The 11,089-nt window shown below is 35.1% G+C and overlaps 1 pseudogene; it reads right to left on the bottom strand.

Moving 5' to 3' along the window:
* Positions 1–1,056: 1,056 nt before the first annotated feature.
* Positions 1,057–5,528, bottom strand: LOC119511906 (annotated as a pseudogene).
* Positions 5,529–11,089: the final 5,561 nt, after the last annotated feature.

The following is an 11,089-nucleotide window of genomic DNA, read 5'->3' on the forward strand; positions in this document are numbered from 1 at the left end:
ACACAGATCTTATCTTAACAGTTAATTATAAATATTTGTTAATTGATTCTAGTCCTTGCTCTGCTAATTTTTAGCTTCAAAAGTCAAATCAAACTCAATCACGGGGCCTTTGTTAACCTGATTAACGTTTCCTGGCATTTTCTTTGATATAGATTTACTAATCCTTCAGATTTTGCTGTGATTGTTATTACTTCCAGGAAGATGCATCTCATATCCCTGATTAAGCTAAATTTCTGTCTCAGAAACATCACGTATCTCTTCTCTGTAACACATAATATAGTTACGTGCTATTCTTATATGTGCTATTTGGTAGCCTCACATTTACTTGTTTTATTGATTTTAGTGTAGTGTCTCCACCAACAGACTGCAAGCTGCTTGACCCTGAGTTTGTAAATGTTTTTACTCATCATTGTTTCACCAGAGATTAGCACAATGACTGGCTCATTGAGGGCTGTAGGGGATTGAAACATGTCCTCCACAGGACATGGTCAAGTCCCAGATCCTTTGGGAGTGAATGCATTTGTAAATAGATTATTTGAAAATGTTTTTAGTTAAGGTGTGCCCAAACTGAATGAGGGTGGGCATTATCCCTAATTGACTGAAGTCCTTTTAAGAAGAGGACATTGAGACAGATATTCAGGTGGCTGAGCTGGAGAAGTAGAAGGAAAAAAGAGGAGGCAAAGGAGGCAGGGAGAGACTGATTGCCAGTAAGTCACTATCACAACACTGCAGACTTCAGAGAAAGCTTGGTCTGTCAGTTCTTTGATTTTGAACTGCTAGTCTCCAAAATTGTGACATACTATATTCCTGCTATATAAACCACCCCCATTATGTGGTAATTTGGAACTATAAAGATACTGGTGGAAACCAATAAAGGGTGTAAACATTGACAAACACAGAACAGTGAGCAGTTGCTTTGGGAGTAAAGCACTCACACGTGATGGACACTGGTCCCTGATCTGGATTGGTGCCTGCCCAAACATCTTGGCTCTAAGAGGGAAAGTACAATAGGCAGGATTCAAGGAGAGGGCAAGGCTTTAACTCCCAAAGAAGGAATCAAGGAGAGGAAAATGCTATAAATCCAGTTTTCACTAAGTGGATGTGATTTCCAAAATCTACAAGGTCTCCTCTGGAGGATTTGCTTTCTGACTTGTAATGATATTGGAAACCTAAGAAAAGAGAGCCTCTGATGAGAAAAACTCAATATGACCAGCAACTTTTGCACATTATTTTTCAAAGATCCAGGGCTACCATTTTCACTTTTTTATGCAATTTTGTTGAAATATATTCACATACCATAGAATCATACAAAGTGTACAATAATTGTTCACACTATTATCATATAGTTGTGCATTCATCACCACAATCTATTTTTTAACATTTTAATTACTCCAAAAACAAAAAGCAATAAAAATAAAAGTATAAATGAATACCCAAAATATCCCATACCCTTCCATCCTCATTATTCATTTACTTTTTGTCCCCATTTTTCTACTCATTTGTCCATACATTGAGTAAAGGGAGTGTGAGCCATAAGATTTTCACAATCACATGGTCACACCATATAAGCTATATAGTTATACAATCGACTTCAAGAATCAAGCATACTGGATTGCAGTTCAACAGTTTCAGTTATTTCCTTCTATCTATTCTAGTAAACTAAAAACTAAAAAGGAATACCTGTATAATGTGTGTTACTTCCAGAATGACCTCTTGACTCTATTTGAAATCTCACAGCCACTGAAACTTCATTGTTTCATTTCTCTTCCCCCTTTTGGCCAAGAAGTCTTTCTCAATTCCATGATGCCAGGTTCAGGCTCATCCCCAGGAGTCATGTCCACATTGCCAGAGAGATTTACACCACTGGGAGTCATATTCCAAAAATAAGGCAGGCAGTGAGTTTTCTTGCTGAGTTGACTTAGAGAGAAAGGCCACATCTGAGCGACAAAAGAGGTTCTCTGGAGGTGAACTTTGGCACAATTATAAGTAGGCTTAGCCTCTCCTTTGCAGTAATAAGCTTCATAAGGGCAAGCCCCAAGATTGAGGGCTCAGCCTTCTAAACTGGTAGTCCCCAATGCTTGTGAGAATATCAGGAATTCCCCAGGTGGGGAAGTTCAATATTTCCAAATTTTTCCCCAGTCCCTCAAGGGGACTTTGCAAATACTTTTTATTCTCTGTCCAAATTTCTCTGGGATGTGTCAGGGCTTCACACTAGCCTGGACAAACCAAACAGATCTCACTCCCTAATCAAAGTTCCATGTAATTATGGTGTTTCAGTAAACTGACTATATGAGTTAGATTATATAATGTGCTACAGAAAATATAAATTTTGCACCAAATAAGCATCTCTTCCTTTGGTCCCACACAGAAGCTGAAGTTTTAAAAACACTGTTAATATCATCCTCTACCCTTTAGTCTGTTCTACCCAAGTCTCAACTAAGTCCATTTAGTTCATATTTCCAATTGAAGTCTGATCTCCTTCGGAGCCTCTTTAACAGTTGCTGCATGAGGCAATGCTGACACTTAGCTGCTGAACTCTGGCTCCAAGTCCCAGGTGTCACACAGACATCTGAAGCTCCAGGGACCAATCCAATCACACACAAATAGCTCAGCATCTCAGAGTTTAGAAATAACTTACAATTCTTGAATAGATGTGACTGCTGTAGGAGTTTACAGTCTAGGAACATGTATATAACCCTTCACCTGACAATCCATGCTCCCAGATTCAATTCTCAGAGTTTGCACATTATTGTTAGTGAGGTGTTATAATTTTTGTCCTCCATCCATTGCAAATTGTGAATAATGCTGCCACAAGCAACAGTGTGCAAATGTGCGTTTGTGTCCTCGTTCTCAGTTCCTCCAAGTATAGGACCAATAACAGTGTTGCAGGACTGTATGGCAACCCCATACTTAGCTTCCTGTGGAGCCACCACACTGCCCTCCAGATGGGCTGCACCATTCTACTTCCCCACCAACAGTGAATTGGTACATCCCTCTCTCCACATTTTCTCCAGAACTTGTATCCCTCTGTTTATTTTTTAAACAGTTTTATTCATACTCCGTACAACCCATCCTAAGTAAACAATGATTTCCAGTATAATCACATAGTTATGCATTTACCACCAAAATCTATATGAAGACATTTCCATTTCTTCTTCAGTGAAAAAGGAAGAGGGGAAAACATGAAGAATAAGAAAAGATAGAAGAAGAAAAAATAAAGAAAATGAAAAGGTCATACAACAGCAACCACAACACCAAAAATCCCCTACAGTGCCCTTATATCCCCCTCTTATAGACGTTTAGCTTTGGTATATTGTCTTTGTTACATTTAATGGAAGCATATTACAATGTTACTGTTAATGATAGACTAGTTTTCATCATTTGTATTTTTCCCCTATACCATCAGTTTTGAACTTCTTGCAATATTGACATTCATTTGTTCTCCCTCATGTAAAAACGTTCTTATATTAGTACACTTAATCACCATCATTGACCACTCTAGGTTTCGCTAAGTTATACAGTCCCAGTCTTTAACCTCTATCTTTCTTTCTGGTATCGTACTTGGCCCTAGCCTTCCTCTTTCACCCATACTCACACTCATCGATTTAAGAGTACTTACAATATTGTGCTACCATCACACAGTACTGTACTGTTTCTGGATCTATACAATCAATCCTGTTGAAGATTATGTACTGCTTCAGAACCAGATGCCTGATCTCTACCCTCTATCTCTCTCCTGATAACCTGTGTTCTCCACTTTACCTTTCAAGTTTCACTCATTAATATTAGTTCATATTAGTGAGACCATACAGTATTTCTCCTTTTGTTTCTGGCTAATTTCACTCAAAGTAATGTCTACTGTCTACTGTTTTGTATTTCAGATTTTATATGTCATATTTTATTTTTATTTTTTCTTTCTCTCCTTTTACCAATACTGATATTCTTCATTCCTACACTCTTCTCTCACCCTCTCTCTCCTATCTTTTCCTATCTGCATGTAGTTCCCCCTTTAATATTTCTTGTAGAGCAGGAATCTTGTTTAAAAACTCTGTAAGTGTTTGTTTGTCTGAAAATATTTTAAACTCTCCCTCATTTTTGAAGGACAATTATGTTGAATATAAAATTTTTGAGTAGCAGTTTTTCTCTTTCTGTAACCTAAATTTATCATTCCACTCTCTTCTTGTCTCCATGATTTCTACTGAGAAATCTGCACATAGTCTTATCAAGCTTCCTTTGTATGTGATGGATCACTTTACTCTTGCTTGTTTCAGAATTCTTTCTTTGTCTTTGACATTTGATAATCTGAATATTAAGTGCCATGGGGTAGGTCTGTTCAGATCTATTCCATTTGGGTTACACTGTGCTTCTTGGATCTGAAATTTTATATCTTTCATAAGAGATGGGAAATTTTTAGTGATTATTTCCTCCATTATTGTTTCTGCCCCCTTTCCCTTCTCTTCTCCTTTTGGGACACCCACAACCTGTATATTCATGCACCTTATGTTGTCATTCAATTCCCTGAGATGCTGCTCATATTTTTCCATTATTTTTCCTTTCTGTTCTACTGTGTGTAGGATTTCCGACGTCCTGTCCTCCAGTTTATGAATCCTTTATTCTGCTTCTTCAAATTTGCTGTTGTATGTCTCCATTGTGTTTTCCATTTCTTCTATTGTGCCTTTCATTCCCAGAAATTCTGCCATTTGTTTTTCAAGCTTTTGAATTCTTCTTTATTGTCACCCAGTATCTTCTTTATTTACTTCATTTCTTTTACCACATTTTCCTTCAGCTCATTGATTTGATTTAGCATATTTGTTTGAAGATCTTTAATTAGTTGTTTCAATTCCTGAATCTCATTTGAAGTATAACTTTTTTCCTTTGACTGGGCCATATCTTCATTTCTTATAGTGTGACTTGTAATTTTGTTTTGTCTATTTATCTGGTTTCCTTGATTGCCCCAATCAGATTTTCCCAGTCCATTGGGACCAGTTTCAGGATGAGGGTGTAATCAGTATCCAGTTACCTTGAGGAAGAGACCCAGCAGGTTGTCAGACTTTCCTGTGAGGCCTCTAGACTCTGTGTTATTCTTATCCTGCCCAGCAGGTGGCTTGTGTCAGCTCGCAACTCCCCACTGGTTTAAGGAGATGAGGACTTTTAATTCTTAGCAGACTCTGGCTAGCCAGGGGCTGAGGGTGTCAGAAGCCAAGCTTCCCATGTTCACTTTTAATGTCACTCTGATGGACATAACCATTATAGTACTGCTTCAGCATTTCTCTGGCACCAGAGAAGTGGTCTATATCTTTAAAGCTTTCACTCGTATCCATAAAAACTTGTTCTGTCAGAACTTCCTTTCCACTAGGATGCTCATTGAGGAATCAGGTAACACCATAAACTTGCCTGTGGATAACCAACCTTATTTTCTCCAAGGTGTTGTGCTTTGCCACCTCCTCCAAATGGTAATTGTAGATAGAGCTCTCAACTCCCTGTCCTTTCTCATTGCTGCCACTAGCTTCCACAGTAGCCATTGGGACCAGTATCAACCAACAGCTAACTTCCTTGTAATTCTCATGTGCAGCTAACCCAGCTTCCTTCTGTGGTAATTTTTGTAGCAGCCCTGTAAAACTAAGATATGTGCCATCAATAAATATTCATTTCATGGATGAATATATAATTAACAATTGTTGTAATAAAGAGAAAGCAGGCAAACTTGCAAATGTTCCATGGTCCTAAACTTTAACCAGTCCATTACTAATATCAGGTCAGATTTCCCTGTTTCCTATGTGTGCACTATCAACCACTAGAATAGCAAATCTTTATAATCATTTTATATACTCATTTGTGTATTCCAATAAGAATGTATAGTAGAATACATCAGTTGAGGGACATGACACCTCTTTATTGTAATGGAGTTTGAATTAATAAACGTAGAAGGAATCATAGAAATATAAGTTCATACTTAGATAAATACTAGTGTAAATATTAAGGATCATTGATGGATTTTAAAATTAGTGGATGAAAATCATGATGAGAAACAGGATAAATTCATTGTACCAAAAGTATCTCCCCATAATGTCTTCATTAATTAAAATGGAAAAGCATTAACTTTACAATGGAGAAACTTGGCCATCACTGCATTTACCAGTTGATCTAAATTAAGGTCACCAATAAGACAAATGAACACCAAATACCTCTTTAAGTGACACACTGAGAACAGCACTACATTACTTTAGTTATATTCTTGTTAAAAATGCATAAATTCAACCACATCTTGAGAAAACATTGACAAATCCTAATTAAGAAGCATTCTATAGAGTAACTGATCAGAATTCTTCAAAAGTTGCAAGATCATATAAAACAAAGAATGCTCTGCTGTCACAGATTAGAGAAGACTAAGATGGCATGACAACTAAATGTACTGTGGGATCCTAGACTGAATCCTGGACCAGAAAAAGAGATGTTAGTGGGAAAAATAGTGAAATTTGAATTATTTCTGTAGGTTTGTTAATGATGTTGTATCCTTGTCAATTTCCTAGCTTCTGTATTTGTACCTTGGTTATATAAGATTTCATCATTAGGGGAATCTTGGTGAAGCACATAAGAGCACTTTCTTACAATGCTTGCAACTCTTCAGTAAAATACAAGTTATTTTAAAATAGTTTAAAAATTAATTTTACTAATAATAATGGGCATTATTTTTGAGATTTACTATGTGCCATGCATACTTCAAGTAATTCTTATGTATCAACCATTTACTCTTAAGAAATGTACTATACAGGAAATATTAGTAAGCCTGCTTAAAAGTTGAGGAATAGTTGCACAGAAATTAAGAAACATGGCCAGCTACATGAAGCAAGATTTTAAACCCAGGCAGACAATTGATCTTTCATATTTGTGCTATTAACCACCCTAGTACATTTGCTAATAAATCATTTTCTCATGGTTAATAAGTGATGTTTAATAAGTGATCATATTTAATAGACAATTCATACTTTTAAAATATTTTCAGATTTACCATGTTTCTGTTATTTATTTTATGGTTTAAATTATTACTGCTTTGACTATTAGGAGTTCTTTCAGTTAGCTCCCTTGTCCCTTTGACATAACCCCATAATTTTGGTTTTATTTTGTGTTTTCTGTTTTGTTTTGTCTTTTTGAGTACTTCCTTAATTTCTGGAAGGATCCAGGCTCTCTTGTATATTTCCTACCTCAGTACCAGTCAGATTATTTCTCCAAGGAGCCCTGGTTCCTTGTATTGGAGAATGCTATTAGAAACCTCAATCTAAGAATGAGTTCATTGCTAATGGTGGGGTATTGCTTTTAAATCCTCTCAGCTTGCAAAACAAGGAAATATGCATATATATGTATATTTATATTTATATATGTATGTATATGTATATATGTATTTTATACATACTTATAAACAATATATATGCACATATATTTAAATATTTTTATATGAAACATGTTTATAATAAGCTGAACCTGAAATACTGTTGACTCAAAACTCTAATCCAGTATCATATGGATTGTTCTAACATCCTACCCCTGCTTATCTGTAGCTTCCTACTCCAACAGTGAGAAACCTGGCTCCACCATTTGGCATCTATTTATTTAATTGCTAAATTCCAGTATGCATGCATAGCAAATTCAGAAATGCTAATCCACACCCCCATCATGAGTATTTATCTACTGGAATGCAAATGTTATGTGTAGTTTATTTTGCCTTTAGTGTTACAGAATCCACTCATTTCCAAATTTCTCAGGTCAGCACCTTTTCCACCCACTGTCTTTAGAGAGCTTTTTTCATATATTCTGATACAGGTAGAGGGTTTTTATAACATTCTGCATCCCATCAGGGACTTATCTGGCCTCCTAAATAATTTTTAAATTTTTATACACTAAGAATCACTCTTTGTATTGTAAAATTCAGTGAGTTTTGATAAATACATAGTGTCATGGAGCCACAATTACAGTAACATTCAGAATATTTTCACAGCAACCCTCCCCCCCCAAAATTCCTTCAATTTTACTTCAAATCTTCACCCCTACCCTTAACCCCTTTTTACTCTGTATATAATTTTGCCTTTCCTGGAATGTCCTATAATTAGAATCATAGTTTATGTAGCCTTTTTAGACTTTCTTTTCACTTTTCTACATGCATTTAAGTTTTATGTATGTCTTTTCTTGGCTCATTTCTTTTTATCACTGAATTGTATTCCATTGAATGGATATACCAGTTTATTTTTCTACTCACCTTTTGAAGGTCACCTTCATTGGCTCCAGTTTCCGGTGAGTAGCAATAAAACTTCAATAAATATTTTTACTGATTTTGTATGTATATACTTTCAAATCACTTGGACATATACCCAAGTATCTCCACAATTTATGGAGCTCATATTGCTCCACATCCTCATCAACAAATTTCATTTTCAATTAATTTTTAGATTGTAGCCATTTTTAAAGTTTTGTTTTAATTGGCAATTCCCTAATGAGAAAAGATACTGAGCATCTTTTCATATGCTTGTTTGCCATCTTTATTTGTTGTTGGTGAGGTCCCTGTTCAGATCTTTAGTGTATTTTTTTTATATTGAGCTGTTTCTTTGATTATTGAGTTTCAAATGTTTTCTATACATCTTGAGTATAAGTCCTTAAACAAGTTAATGGTTTGAAAATCTTTTCTCCAAGCATATGGGTTGCCTTTCATTCTCTTAGCAGTATCTTTCACAAAGCAGACATTTTCATTTTAAAAATTTTAATAAAGTCCAACTCATGAAAGGTTTTTTTTTTTTTTTTTTTTTTTTTGTTTTTGTTTTTGCTAGATCATACTTTTGGCATTATATCTAAAAATCTCATCACCAAACACAAGGTCACCTAGATTTTTTTCTGTTTTCTTCTAGGAGATTTGTTCTTGCATGTTTCATTTAAGTCTAGAACATATTGTAGTTATTTTTTGGGAAATGCGTGAGGTCTTTCTCTACATTCATTTTTTTGCACATGAATATGCAAATGCTCAAGCACCAATTGTTGAAAAGACTATCCTTTCTCCATTGAATTTTTTTTGCTCATTTGTTAATGATGAGTTCACTACAATTTCTGTGGGTCTACTTCTGTGTTCTTTATTCTCTCCCATAATCTATGTGTATATTCTTTGGCCAACACCATACTGTCAAGAATACTTTAGCATTGTGATAAATCTTGAAATTGGATACCATGAGTTCTATAATTTTGTTCTTATTCTTTTGCATTGTGCTGGCTATTCTAGGTCTTTGTCTTTCCATGTAAAGTTTTAATTCATTTTTTCAATGTCTACAAAATAGTTTTCTGAGATTTTGGTTGATATTGCTTTAATATTAGGTCAAAAAGCAAGTCTCAACAAATTAAAAAATATTGATATTATAAAAAACACTTTCTTGGATCATAATGGAATGAAGTTGGAAATAAATAACAGTCATAAAATTCACAAATATATGGAGGTTAAAAAAACACACTCCTAGACACCCAGTTGATAATGGAAGAAATTGCAGAAGAAATTAGTAAATACCTCAAGGCAAATGACAACAAAAAAACAGCATATCAAAACTTATGGAATGCATCAAAGGCAATGCTGAGTGGGATATTTATTGCCCTAAATGCCAATATTAAAAGAGAAGAGAGAGTAGACTTAGACGAATCAGTGATTGATGTGGAGGAACTAGAGAAAAACAGCAACCTAACCCAAAACCAAACAGAAGGAAAGAATTTACAAAGATTAGAACAGAAAACAATAGAGAGAATCAACAAAACCAGCAGTTTTTTCTTTGAGAAAATCAGTAAAATGGATGGACTCTTTGCTAGGCTAACAGAAAAAGAAGAAAGAGAGAGAGTGGATGCAAATAAATACAATCAGGAAAGGGAAATGAGACATAACTACTGACACTACAGAAATAAAGGAGATAATGAGAAGATACTATGAGCAACTATATAGTAATAAACTAGACAACTTAGAATCAATGGACAACTTCCTAAAAAACATGAACAACCAACATTGACTTAAGAAGACATAGATGACCTCAACAAATGAATCACAAGAAAAGAGATTGAGTCAGTGATCAAAAAGCTCCCCAAAAAGAAAAGCCCAGGACCAAATGGCTTCACATGTGAATTATAACAAGCATCCAAAAAAGAGTTAGTATGAATCCTGCTCAAACTCTTCAAAAAAATTGAAGAAGGGTTGGAAAGCTAATGAACTCATTCTGTGAAGCCAACATTACGCTAATACCAAAGTCAGACAAAGGTACTACAAAAAAGAAAATTATACACAAATCACTTTAATGAATATAGATGTAAAAATCCTCAAAAAAATAATTGCAAATTGATTCCAGCAGCACATTAAAAGAATTACACACCATGACCAGATGGGGTTTATTCCAGGTACATAAGGCTTATTCAATACAAGAAAATCAAACAATGTAATACATCACATCATTAAATCAAAGCAGAAGAACCACATGATCATCTAGATCAATGCAGAAATGGCATTTGACAAAATGCAACATCCTTTCTTGATGAAAACACTTCAGAAGATAGGAATAGAAGGAAACTTTCTCGCTATGATAAAGGTAATACATGAAAAACTCACAGCTAACATCATACTTGATGGGGAAAGACTGACCATTTTTCTTCTTAGAACAGGAACAGGACAGGGATGCCCACTGTCACCATTGTTATTCAACATTGTGCTGAAATTCTAGCTAGAGCAATTAGGCAAGTAAAAGAAATGAGTCATCCAGATCAGAGAGGAAGTAAAACTTTCACTGTTTGCACATGACGTGATCCTCTATGTAGAAAATCCAGAGAAATCTACAGCAAAGCTTCTAGAGCTAATCAATGAATACAGCAAAGTGACAAGCCACAAGATAAACACTCAAAAATCAGTAATGTTCCTATATACAACAGTGAGCAAAAGGAGGAAGAAATCAAGAAAAAATTCCATTTACTATAGCAGCTAAAAGAATCAATTATTTATGAATAAACTTAACCAAAGCCACAAAAGACCTATACAGATAGAACTACAAAAAACTGCTACGTGAAATGAAACAGGACCTAAAAATAT

The sequence above is a fragment of the Choloepus didactylus genome, chromosome 2 (assembly GCF_015220235.1).
Source record: "Choloepus didactylus isolate mChoDid1 chromosome 2, mChoDid1.pri, whole genome shotgun sequence".
NCBI lineage: Eukaryota > Metazoa > Chordata > Mammalia > Pilosa > Megalonychidae > Choloepus > Choloepus didactylus.